Below are 12,654 nucleotides of genomic sequence, written 5' to 3' on the forward strand. Positions count from 1 at the left end.
AGCCTATGTGTTTAATTTTATTATAGATGCATATAGGTTGTTGTTGCTAAATAAATTATCATAGTTCTTGATAGATTTTATTTAGGCCCATTTAGTTTTTGGGCCTATTCAATTAATAACAATTGTTTATTTTAAGGTTAAATTCCTCTCTTTTGGGCCTTGTGTTAGAGTTGGGAGCCATAGAAGTGGGTACGACATACTGAACCCAGCACCCCCTCACATGAACCACCCCAATTGTGAAGGCCCATTTGCCTGATTTGAATGACTGTACTAGGTTAATTAAACTAGTTTAACCTAATAAAATTGATTAGCAACATAATTAATTTCATTTATTTTGAAATTAATTTAAGAAAACCATAGTTTTAAGAATTTTATATTCTAAGCTAAACTATATGTATTTTCTTGTATTTAATTAAATATAGAATTATAACCATCTAGATTCTTTCTGAAGCTTAATTTAAATTTTTTATTAAATATTCCTATTTAAGTTGATATTTAGTTATCTATAACTAACCAGCTTAAATCTGAATATCTTTTGAATTTAAAATTTCAAATTAAGTTGAGGAATTTTAGGCATTGGTTATTAAGATTCTTTAGATATTTTTTAAGTTGATATTTTTTCAAATATTAACTTAAAATGGAATATTTTAGATATTTTTCAAGTTAATATCTTTTCGAATATTAACTTAAAATGGAATATCTTCAAATTAAGTGGTTACAACTTAATTTTAATTTAATTAAATCTGATTTGAAAGATATTTAAGTTGATTTTTTTTTTAGATTATTCTAAAACAACTTAAACAAGATATTTTCAAATTTGTTCCATTTTTTAATTCGAATTTATTTTTTGAATTTAAATAATAATTGAAATTTAATTAAAGTTGATTTTTTATTTAAATCAACTTTGATTTGTAATTTTTCATCATTATAATATGGAACTTCTTCGATATTTATTCGAATTTATTTTTCGAATTTAATAATAATTGAAAATTAATTGAAGTTGATTTTTTAACCAACTTTAGTTTGTAATTTTTCATTATTATAATATGGAATAAAATGATTATACAAAATACATATATTATTTTAAATAATGAGCTTTTTATCAAGAGACATTCGATCTCCATTGTTGGTTTTACATCGCGTTTGTTTTAGTGAGTAATCCTCCCTAATGGAGGAACGTTCATTAGCGATTTCGCACCGTTTAATCTCGAAAGATAAGTAGTTTGTAAGTGTTTTGTATGGTATAGATCACCCTAATGGTGGCGACCATACTTGACTTGCAAATTATGAAGCAATGGTGGAAGCTCATAAGATAGAATTGCCTTGACTCTTGCCTAAATGGGACAACGCTGAATTCCAATCTTGATCGAATAAAAGGTTGCTAGAATGGTTATCATTTTAGATGAGTTGACAACTCTATTCAATGGATGATGCTTTGACTCTGGCCTAAATGGGACACTGTATCAGTTTGTTGAAAGACCTTGGAAAATAAACTATGTTAGATTTAGTATTTCTATAAGATATGTCATTACTTGTTATTTTCTGAACTGTGTATGAATTTATGAGCCAAAACCTTACTTCTATTTTATTGATGTGTTGTAGTGTCATTATGAATAACCCTCACCCCGATCCTCTCCTAGTTAATATCTTAGCAAAAGAACTCTATAGTGTGAAAATGCATCCTGGTAGTTGCATAAACTCGCACCTGTTGATGATGAATCTGAAGTTCCAAAAGGCAAATCTACTGGGAATTGGTTTATCAAGAGAACAATGGGTCCAACTCATCCTTAATAGTCTTCCTCCGGAGTATAATGAATTTGTTATCTCTTACATGATCAACAATTCCAACTCCCCTGACATGGACAAGCTCGAAGCAGAATTACGAGCCCATGAACGGAATCTGATTGCAATAGGTCCCCTTGGGTTTGCAATTCATAATCAGAGGAAAAGGACTAGGTATCAAGGATCTAGTAAAGCTGCTTCTTCAAATACAATTATTAGACATAATCTTCTATGTTCGAATTGTAATGAAAAGGGACATCAAGAAGAACGATGTCCCAGGCTTCTAAACAATTCAAACGAAGGTAATGCTTTTGTCTTTGAATCATGTGTTTTAGAGAACGACAAATCAGTCTGGATTGTTGATTCTGGGTCTACTAACCATGTATGTTCTTCACTGCAGTTGCTTGAAACTTGGGAAAATCTGCTTCCAGGAGAGTTAAAGCTTAAAGTTGGCAATGGCGAATTAGTATCGGTCAAAGCTAGAGGAAAAGCCCGCATCAAGTTTCAACAAAGATTTTTAATTTTAGAAAATGTTTTATTTATTCCAAACTTTAGTAGAAACTTGATTAGTGTCTCATGTTTGCAAACACAATCTTATATATTGAATTTTTCGAGTACAAATTGTTCAATTTCTCGTAATGGATTTCAAATATGTGTTGCTACAATGGAACAAGGGCTTTATGTTTTAAGACCGAATACTCAAATCTCACTAAGTAGTGAACTTTTCGATGTAGCTAAACATAAAAACCTCAAAAGAAAAGAGATTGATAATGATGATCAAACTTATGTATGGCATTTACATTTAGGTCATATAGGCTTTGATAGACTCAATAGGCTAACCAAAGACGGTCCATTGAAAAATGTCGTCTTAGGTGAACTGCCAATATGCGAGTCCTGCCTAGAAGGAAAAATGACTAAACGTTCTTTCTCTGCAAAGGGAGAGCGTGCCAAAATGCCCCTAGGGTTAGTACATTCCGATGTCTGCGGACCTTTGAATGTCAAAGCCCGAGGTGGTTATGAGTATTTTGTCACTTTCATTGACGATTTCTCTAGATATAGTTTTCTTTACCTAATGCAAAAGAAATCTGAAACATTTGAAAAGTTTCAGGAGTTTCATGCTTTGGCCCAAAACCAATTAGGTAAATCATTAAAGATCTTGCGAACTGATAGGGGTGGAGAATATATGGATATGCAGTTCAAAGATCATTTAATTGAACTTGGAATTGAATCCCAATACACTGCCCCAAGCACTCCCCAACAAAATGGAGTTGCAGAAAGAAGAAATCGCACTCTTTTGGAAATGGTTAGGTCTATGCTGAGTTATTCAACTCTGTCTACGTCCTTCTGGGGATATGATATTCAGATGGAAAATGACATTTTAAATGTTGTTCCATCTAAAGCAGTCCCTAAGACACCCGTCGAACTTTGGAATGGTCGTATACCTAGTTTACGCCACTACAGAATTTGGGGGTGCCCTGCTCATGTCTTAAGAAAGAAAGAAGGAAAACTTGAATCACGTACCGAAGTATGCATGTTTGTCGGAAATTCTAAAGAGACTAGGGGTGGATTGTTTTATAGTCACAAGGATAACAAAGTGTTTTTTTCTACAAATGCTACTTTCCTTGAAGAGAACTATGTTAAAGACTACAAACCGAAAAGTAAAGTTATTCTAGAGGAATTGCTATCAGATTTAAGTCCTTCCAATGTTCTGTCCTCCTCCACACGTGAAGAGGACAATCCCACTCCCTCAGATGAACCAACTGAGAAATCTACTACTAAAGTTTATGTTCAGAAGATCACCGCACCTCGTCGTAGTGGGAGGGTTTCAACAAAACTAGCTCGTTATGGCTTGGATGGTGAAATCAATATGGTCGTAGGTGACAGTATTGATGACGATCCATTAACCTATAAACAGGCAATGGCTAGTCCGCAACGGAAACGATGGTCGGCCGGCATGGATTCAGAAATGGATTCCATGAAAAAGAACAAAGTCTGGGAATATGTAGACGCACCTGACGACTATCATCCGATAGGATGCAAGTTGGTTTACAAGAAGAAAAGAGGAGCTGGAGGCGAAGTCGAAACTTGTAAAGCTAGACTTGTAGCCAAGGGTTATACCCAAAGAGAAGGCGTGGACTATGAGGAAACTTTTAGTCCTGTAGCCATGCTCAAATCCATCTGAATTCTTCTCTCCATAGCTGTTGCTTTCGATTATGAAATCTGGCAAATGGATGTCAAGACTGCCTTCCTTAATGGGGTACTTGAAGAAACCATCTATATGGAGCAACCAGAAGGTTATGTTCTTCCTGGGCAGGAAAAGAAAGTTTGCAAATTAAATAGGTCTATCTATGGACTTAAGCAAGCTTCTCGCTCATGGAACAAAATGTTTGATGAAATCATCAAGACCTACGGCTTTCTTCAGAATGAAGATGAACCTTGTGTTTACCAACTCAAGGAAGACCAAATAGTAGTATTCCTGGTCCTTTATGTTGATGACATTTTGATTATTGGAAACAATGTCAAGAAAATGACTCACATCAAGGAATGGATCAACACTCAATTCGATATGAAAGATTTGGGTGAAGCAGCCTATGTTCTTGGTATTCAGATTATTAGAAACCGGAAGAACAAATCTCTTGCTCTCTCTCAAACAACCTACATAGACAAAGTCTTAGAGAGATTCTCCATGAACAACACCAATGGGGCAAACATGCCTTCTAGATATGGTTTTCGTATATCTAAGGAACAGTCTCCGACTGATCCTCAAGAGATAGAGGACATGGCGAAAATTCCCTATGCTTCTGCAGTTGGAAGTCTAATGTATGCAATGTTATGCACTAGACCTGACATATGCTATGCAGTGGGAATCGTGAGCAGGTATCAGTCTAATCTAGGACATGAACATTGGAATGCAGTAAATTATATTCTGAAATACTTGAAGAGTACAAGGAATCTTGTGTTAGTCTACAAGGGTGGTGCTTTAAATCCCATAGGCTACACTGATTCAGATTTCCAGCCAAGTCTTAAAGACACGAAATATACATCTGGGATGGTGTTTACTCTTGGGGGTGGAGCAGTGGTTTGGAGAAGTGCAAAACAAACCGCGATATCGGACTCAACTATGGAAGCTGAATACATAAAGAACTTGTCTGGCTAAGAAAGTTCTTCACCAGTATAGGTGTCGTTCCTGGAATGGAAAAGCCTCTGGTTTTACTTTGTGATAACAATGGAGCAATAGCAAACAGTAAAGAACCTCGAAGCCACAAGAGAAGCAAATACATTGAAAGGAAGTATCACATTATCAGAGAATACGTGGCAAGACGGGATGTACTATTTTATTCAACATCAATAAAGAAACAGAAGTATTTTTCATTCATTTGTGTATGTTTTGGTTCACTTTATCAATTGCTTGTCTATTTGATTTATAAATTCATCTTAAACCCTTTTCACATACTTGATCATGTTTATTGTGTTGTCATCACTTTGGAAAGTAAACATGACTATGTGAATAAAGTTTCCTAGATTTATCAGACACAAGGTTTTACTGATATGATAATCTACAACAAGAGTTTACTTGCATTTGGAGAAATGCTATGTTCTTTCCAGAACATTGGTTAAAGTAAAGCTCAGGTTGGATGCATGGATTATGCATCGGAAGGGACCGATATTGAACTTTGACTTTAGATTTAATAAACTTACCGTAAAATCTATTCAAGTCAATATCGCCTAGTTGATCCTAGATCAAATGTTCTTAATCCTGTTATGATTAGGCTCAATCTTGAAAGGCTATTCGTGTTCTTTGATTTGTTAGTTAAGCCTACTTTTAGGTCAGGGTGATACGTACATTTTGGGAACACGGTAGTGCAATTGAGTGGGAGCGCTAACATAAACATGGAATCTATAGCTTCTATCTAGCGAATAGTAAGCAAATGATGATCTCCTTCGAGCTTGACCAAACGAACATAAATGGTGGAGTACTCATTTCACATAAGCTGAAATATCATTTATACGGGGTCAAGTGTTTTAAGGATAAAATACATAGTAGGGTGTTACGGTAATCTAATCCCTTTACAGTGTAGATCATTCATATAGATGATCATTGATCAAATTAGGATTATAACAATGGATAACTAATGATGCGTCTATATGGTGGAGCATATAGAGCATTCTATATACTGAGAGTGCAATTCTAAGTTCTATGCGTGGATTCAACGAAGAATTAATAAGTTAGTGAATTTTAGTGCTAAATTCTTGATCTACTTATTGGAAGCTCGGTTATATAGACCCATGGTCCCCGCACTAGTTGAGATAATATTGTTTGTAAGACTCATGTAATTGGTTTTGATTAATCAATTATAATTCTCAAATTAAACTATGTCTATTTGTGAAATTTTCACTAAGTAAGGGCGAAATTGTAAAGAAAGAGTTTTAGGGGCATATTTGTTAATTATGATACTTTGTATGGTTCAATTAATAAATATGATAAATGACAATATTATTTAATAATTATTTATAGTTATTAAATAGTTAGAATTGGCATTTAAATGGTTGAATTAGAAAATTGGCGTTTTTGTGAAAATCAGATACAAAAGTGTTAAAACTGCAAAATTGCAAAAAGTGAGGCCCAAACCCAATAAGCCATGGCCGGCCACTTTTATAGGAGTTTTACCTCTGATATTTTCATTATTTTAATGCCAAATAATTCAAACCTAACCCTAGTGGAATGCTATAAATAGGTAGTGAAGGCTTCAGGAAAATTACACACTTTTCATTCAGAAAAACCTAAGCCTCTCTCTCTCTACCTTGGCCGACACTCTCTCTCTCTCTCTTCTTCCTTGATAATTTCGAAACCCCTTAGTGATTAGAGTAGTGCCCACACACAGCAAGCAATACCTCAATCATAGTGAGGAAGATCGTGAAGAAAGATCATCAGCAAAAGGAGTTTCAGCATCAAAGATTCAGAGAAAGAGATCCAGGTTCAGATCTTGATAATACTCTGCGACAGAAAGGATACAAGGGTTAGAGATCTGAACGGAAGGAGTCATTTAATTCCGCTGCACCCAATGTAAGGTTTCCTAAACTTTATATGTGTTTATTTCATCGTTTTAGAAAGTTCATATTTAGGGTGTTAATCAACATACTTGTGAGTAGATCTAAGATCCTGGTAAAATAATTTCCAACAACCTGGGCGAGCTGGACTGCTACATTCCCGCCCACGACAATCGTGCCACAAACCCTGATAAAGGGATGTGCGCCTGGTCTGGGGCTCATGGCCAGCAAGGGGCGCTGATACCCTTGCATAAGTACTTTAGGGATGTGGTGGACTTCTTCGGCCTCTGCCCGACCTAGATTACTCCAAAGGCCATTAAGTATTTGTCCGCTCTGTTCGTCCTCTACGCTTCCCAGGGATGGGATGCTCCTTCTCCCCACAAGGTCGCTTGGTTCTTTGACCTGAAGTCTACCCCCGAGCAAGGCAGGTCGGGGTATTTTTACTTCTCTCAGCCAGGCTTTAAGTGGTTGAGTGGGACGGACGACAAGGCCATCAGGAAAATAGGGCGTTTTGTTGATGAGTACTTCATGGTGAAGGATCCGAGCATCACCCGAACTCGGTTTCAGCAGATTCCAACATATCACCGTCCTCCCCTCACTCTTGCTCTTATGGATAGAGCTCAAAAACATGCCCGGTTGCCGAGGAAGACAGGAATATCATCCAGTTGACCTCCAATGAGAATCTAGTGCAGTACGGGCTTTACCTAGAGGACTTTTCTCCTAAGTCCGTGGTGGAGAAGAAGGGGAAATCTGATGCTGCCTGGTTCGAGCGAGCTAATAAGGAGGATGAGCTCATTCAACTTAAGCGAGAGGCTAAGTTGAAGGGAGGTGCCAGGGCCAAGCATTATGCTCAGGAGCCTATGAATCCTGAAGATGAAGCCGAGGCTGACGCTGAGCAGGTGACCCCATTGAAGAGGAAGAAGAAACTCCCAGCCACGCCCAGGCCTGTTGAACATGCACTTCGCATAAGGGACCTATTTCACCTGTTCGGCCATCTCATCCCTTTGCTGGAAAAGAGAAGGTTGTTATGTCTGAGATAAAGTCGATGTCAGGTGATGATGGACTTTTGACTTTCTGGGCGGGCAGTCACTCTGCGCTTTACTTCTTTTTCAGCTTCTTGACTTTCATGTCTTGTATTTTCTGTTGGTTTTTTCTAACCATGCTGTTTTTGTTCTGTGCAGACATGTCTCGGCAGATGCTCGACGCTTTAAGGAAGAGGATGGGTGGAAGTTCTAGTGCCTCCCCTCCGGCCCAGAAGCTTAAGGGCGGAGAGGGGTCTTCGGAGAAAAGACCTTCTAGAGAGGTTATTGACCTTTCCGAGGAGCTGATTGCTGCAAATCCTTCCACTCCCAAATTTGCCAAGTCTAAGGAATCTGGGCCACCAACAACTGGGTCCGAACTGGTCAGGAGGATCCCTGAGCAGGTGCAGGCACCAACTCCACCCGTGCCCGTGCTGCCTGAAGCCAAGAAGGGCAAGGAGATGCTGGCTCACTACATGAACCGGCTGGTTCCTGAGGTCAGTGAGCAACTGGCTGGTGCTGACAACGACTCATCTCTGGATGTGTTGGTGGGCGGAGTCTTGAAGGAGCTCTCCAGGGTTAGTCTTTTTTGATACTTCCCTTTTAACTTTTCACACTTAGCTCCATATACTGACTTTTTCCTTTATGCAGGCCGGTTTGAAGTTGGCTTACACTTACTCCCGGGCTAAATCTGCTACTTCCAAGAGTGCGGCTCTGTCCGACACCTTGAGGGTGGAGGCGGACTTGGCCAAGAAGGAAGCTGAGGAGGCCAGGGCGGAAACTGGAGCTGTCCGGCATGAGCTGGGTGAAGCCAATAAGAAGCTGTTTGCTGCCGAGAAGAAGATCTCCGTGCTAACAAAGGACCTCGAGGCTGCTGATCGCTTTGAGGAGACCATCGAGATCTTATCTGCTGAAGTTAACAGTTTTCAGGATGAGAGGAGTTCTCTGTGGCAAGTTCTTCTTCGGCTGAAGGAGGAGAGGGATGCCAAGGTGACCGAGGCGGACCAATTGAAGGAGAAGGTTAATGCTTTGGAGACTGCCGGCCTCAAGCTCTTCATTGATTTTTGGAAGGTTAATCCCCAGGCCAACTTCGACTACTTGGGCGACGCTAAGGACATGTACCTTGAGTACTGCGCGGCCCAAGTTGCCTATGGTGGGAAAGAGGTGGCTGCTTCAACTTCCGGCCAAGCTTCTGACCAGGCTGCTGATGCTTCTCCTGCTCGAACAATAGATCCTCCTGCTCCAGTTGGCTCAGAACAACCGAACCAAGAGCCTGGGACTCCAGCTGTTTGAACACTTCTTTTTTTATCTCCTGTTTATATATATATATATTATATGTGGCCTCAAGGCCTTTAAGACATCATGACCGACCAAGCGGTCTTTAAACTTGGAATTATTTTTCATTTTTTGAACAATGGGCTGACCGGGCAGCTTTTAATCCTGGTACTATATGCTCTTGTTATCATTAATGAATTTCATTCTCTATTTATAATTGCCGTGCAATTGTGATTGTTTTATGTTTACAAAATGCTTTGTACAGGTATAGGTGCCCCCCAAGTGACCGAGCAGACGTATGACTCTTGGTCACTTGTCTTTCGCAAATATATTAATTTTCTGTTCGGTGTTTTGGGTTCGACTAAACCTTTTGTACGCACTTTAGGTAAATTATAATCATGCTGATTTTTTCGACTCAATAGAATTGGAAATACCATCTTTATTCTTTTATTGATCGAAAATGTATTTGCTACCGTAGTAACTTACATCAGAGCTAGTGATCTAATCTAATCTTTTTAGCTTAACATGACATAAAACAAATAAGAAACTGTACTATAAAGTGGTCTACCTAATCTGAGTACTTTTGTAACACCCTAACTAGCATAGGCGTATTACGTGATTTTTTAAACGTACTGTGCAGCTCGTTGCTAATCAACGAGGTTTATGGAAATCGTGATTAATTAAAATTTTTTGCTTTTTAATTAAACTTATAAATTATTTCATACAAAATACTGTGGTGTCCCATTTACAAAAAGTTTTACAAAAGTTACTGTCTAATACAAAATACTTGTCGCCTAGCAACTAATTACAAAAAGCACCGCTGTCCCGAGGATCGTACGCTCAAGGCCTAACCGCCCCGACATGTACAATCTTCACCGGCTCGCTCTCACGGTTCCTCAGCCTTGGCCTTGCCCTTACCTACACATAAACATAGCACTGTGAGTCGACAGACTCAGTAAGAAAAGCATAAATCATAATCATACATAAATCCCGAGTTATGATCAGACGCCCATACCCCTGACCATAACCCTAACGGCCGTGTCCCACACGATACTGAGTCCCGAACGTTCATAAGACGGTACTATTGACAAGTAACAACCTATACTCGGTACACTGGTCATACTCCAGCTGCTAGTCATACTCTAGCCTGTACCGATGTGTTACAGTATCAGCCTATACTCGGTTCACTGGTCATACTCCAGCTGCTAGTCATACTCTAGCCTAACCGATGTGATACAATCACATAGCACTGTACCACCAACCCTAGTATCAGCCTATACTCGGTATACTGGTCATACTCCAGTTGCTAGTCATACTCTAGCCTAACCGATGTGATATGGTCGGATGGTATGAAGCCAACATACATATCTAATGTAATCTAACAGGCTCCCTAACATGCACGCTAAACATGTAATACATATGCATACTGTTATACTAATCTTACCTCAATTCCGAATTCAGGTGTGCCGGTCAACCTGACTGGAACGAACTGCATGGCAGTTTACAGGCTCCTAAATCATAACAATCACAACACTAATAAGTGATACGCTAAATCACTTCCCGGGGACTTAAACTAGAAACTAAAAGTTTCCCTATCGATAAAAAGCATGGCAATACCTCAAATAACATAAAAACGAGAAAATCTAGGGTTTTTGAAAATCTCCCAACCAGAATTCCGGTTCTGGGAATTTTAGAACCCCATCCGGAATTCCGGATGCACAACCGGAATTCCGGTTCCTTGCAGGAAACCTTCAAAAATTCACAACTCAATCAATTCAAACAAAGCCTTCCAGACCTGCTATTTAGACCCTAAGGAATATTTCTAAAGCATAAAAACCGAGCTTCATGCAAATAAACCAAAATCACCATTAAAGCATCAAGCTTTGAGTTCCAAACTCAAACTTGATTAAACAACACTATCATGCTTTCAAATCAGCCCCAACCTAATTAATCATGGCTAAAATAACCTCTGAAAACTACAACAAACATCAACAAAACAACAGCAACAGATTTCAACAACTTCTCTTTGAAAACCATAGTTTTGAGCCAAAATTTCATATCTAGATAAAACTAAGTAATCACCAACCCTATCACGCTTGAATCAACATTTTCAATCATAAATAAACCTCTAAAATCAACAGCAAAACACAGCAGCAAGAACATTAAAAACTAGCATGCAAACCATTTCTTTTCATCAAAATTCTAGAAACTAAAAGAGCAAGATACAAGGGTCTTACCAAGCACTTGAAGAACACTTAGATTGAATGAAAAAGAGCTTGAAAAATTAAAAGAACCCCAGCCCTAGCACACCACCCAGCCGAGAGAGAGAGAGAGAGAGAGAGAGAGAGAGAGAGAGAGAGAGAGAGAGAGAGAGAGAGAGAGAGAGAGAGAGAGAGAGAGAGAGAGAGAGGAAAGAGCTTTGAATTTTCTAATTTTTCTAAGTTTGAAATTTTTGAATAATGAGAGAATAAAATGCTTATTTAGTTCTTTACTTCAGCCAAAAGAAATGCCACATGATCACATATTTTCACCATATAAAGTCCACTAAAGGACAAAATAACAATGGGGCAAAATGACCATTTTGCCCCCTCACACTAAAATAACACAAATAACACTAAAGGGGGTATTTTGGGAAATTCTAAATTCCTGGCCAATCTCGACATTCCCAATGTCTAATAAGCCATCCCAATATACTAGCATACTAAGTTGTGATTTTACTGAGCCAAACACCGAGTTCCATGTTACCGGGCACCGGAAGTGCAAAATTATGAAAATCACTAAATGACATAAAATGCATTTCAGAATTCAATAATAACAGCATAAATAATTATTTCAATATCTATAAATAATTTTCCATAATTAACATAATTAACTGCTAATTTCCAAATTAAACTAAGCGGTCTTTAGAACTTTGTTTCTGAAGCCTTTGCGCGTAGTCCGCCCAAGAGGCCATTCACTTAGGAGCGAATGTTCAATAGTACTTTAATGTGGTCTACCCGACCTGAGTACTTTGAAGTGGTCTATCCGACCTGAGTACTTTGAAGTGGTCTACCTGACCTTAGTACTCTATTGGTAGTATTTCCTTAAATGTTCTCCATTCCAGTATCGTTGTGACAGTCAGTAGTCCCGTGATCCGTAAGGGGAAACACCGGGTAAGCTGTGCAATCCCACACCGCCTGGGGAAGGTCAAGTGGGATGATTCTGAGACTGTCTAGGTATGGGACTACACAGTTGAAGAGAGCTTAAATGGATTGATTGGTACTACCTATGTCAACAAGGTGCATCTTATTTTTCGGTAGCCCATCACGAAAGAACTCTACAGTTAAGCGTGCTTGGCCTGGAGCAATTTCAAGGATGGGTGACCTCCTGGGAAGTTTTCCCAGGAAGCGTGCGAGTGAGGACAAAGCACGCTAGAAACACTCGTGTTGGTCTGTAGGGCAGTCATCAATCCAGGAAGCAGCCAGAGTGGCGTACTCGTGTATAAGAGTCATTCATTCTGTGGGTGTAAGGACCCAATGGAGGCTTGAAG

Source organism: Cannabis sativa, chromosome 9 (assembly GCF_029168945.1).
Source record: "Cannabis sativa cultivar Pink pepper isolate KNU-18-1 chromosome 9, ASM2916894v1, whole genome shotgun sequence".
NCBI lineage: Eukaryota > Viridiplantae > Streptophyta > Magnoliopsida > Rosales > Cannabaceae > Cannabis > Cannabis sativa.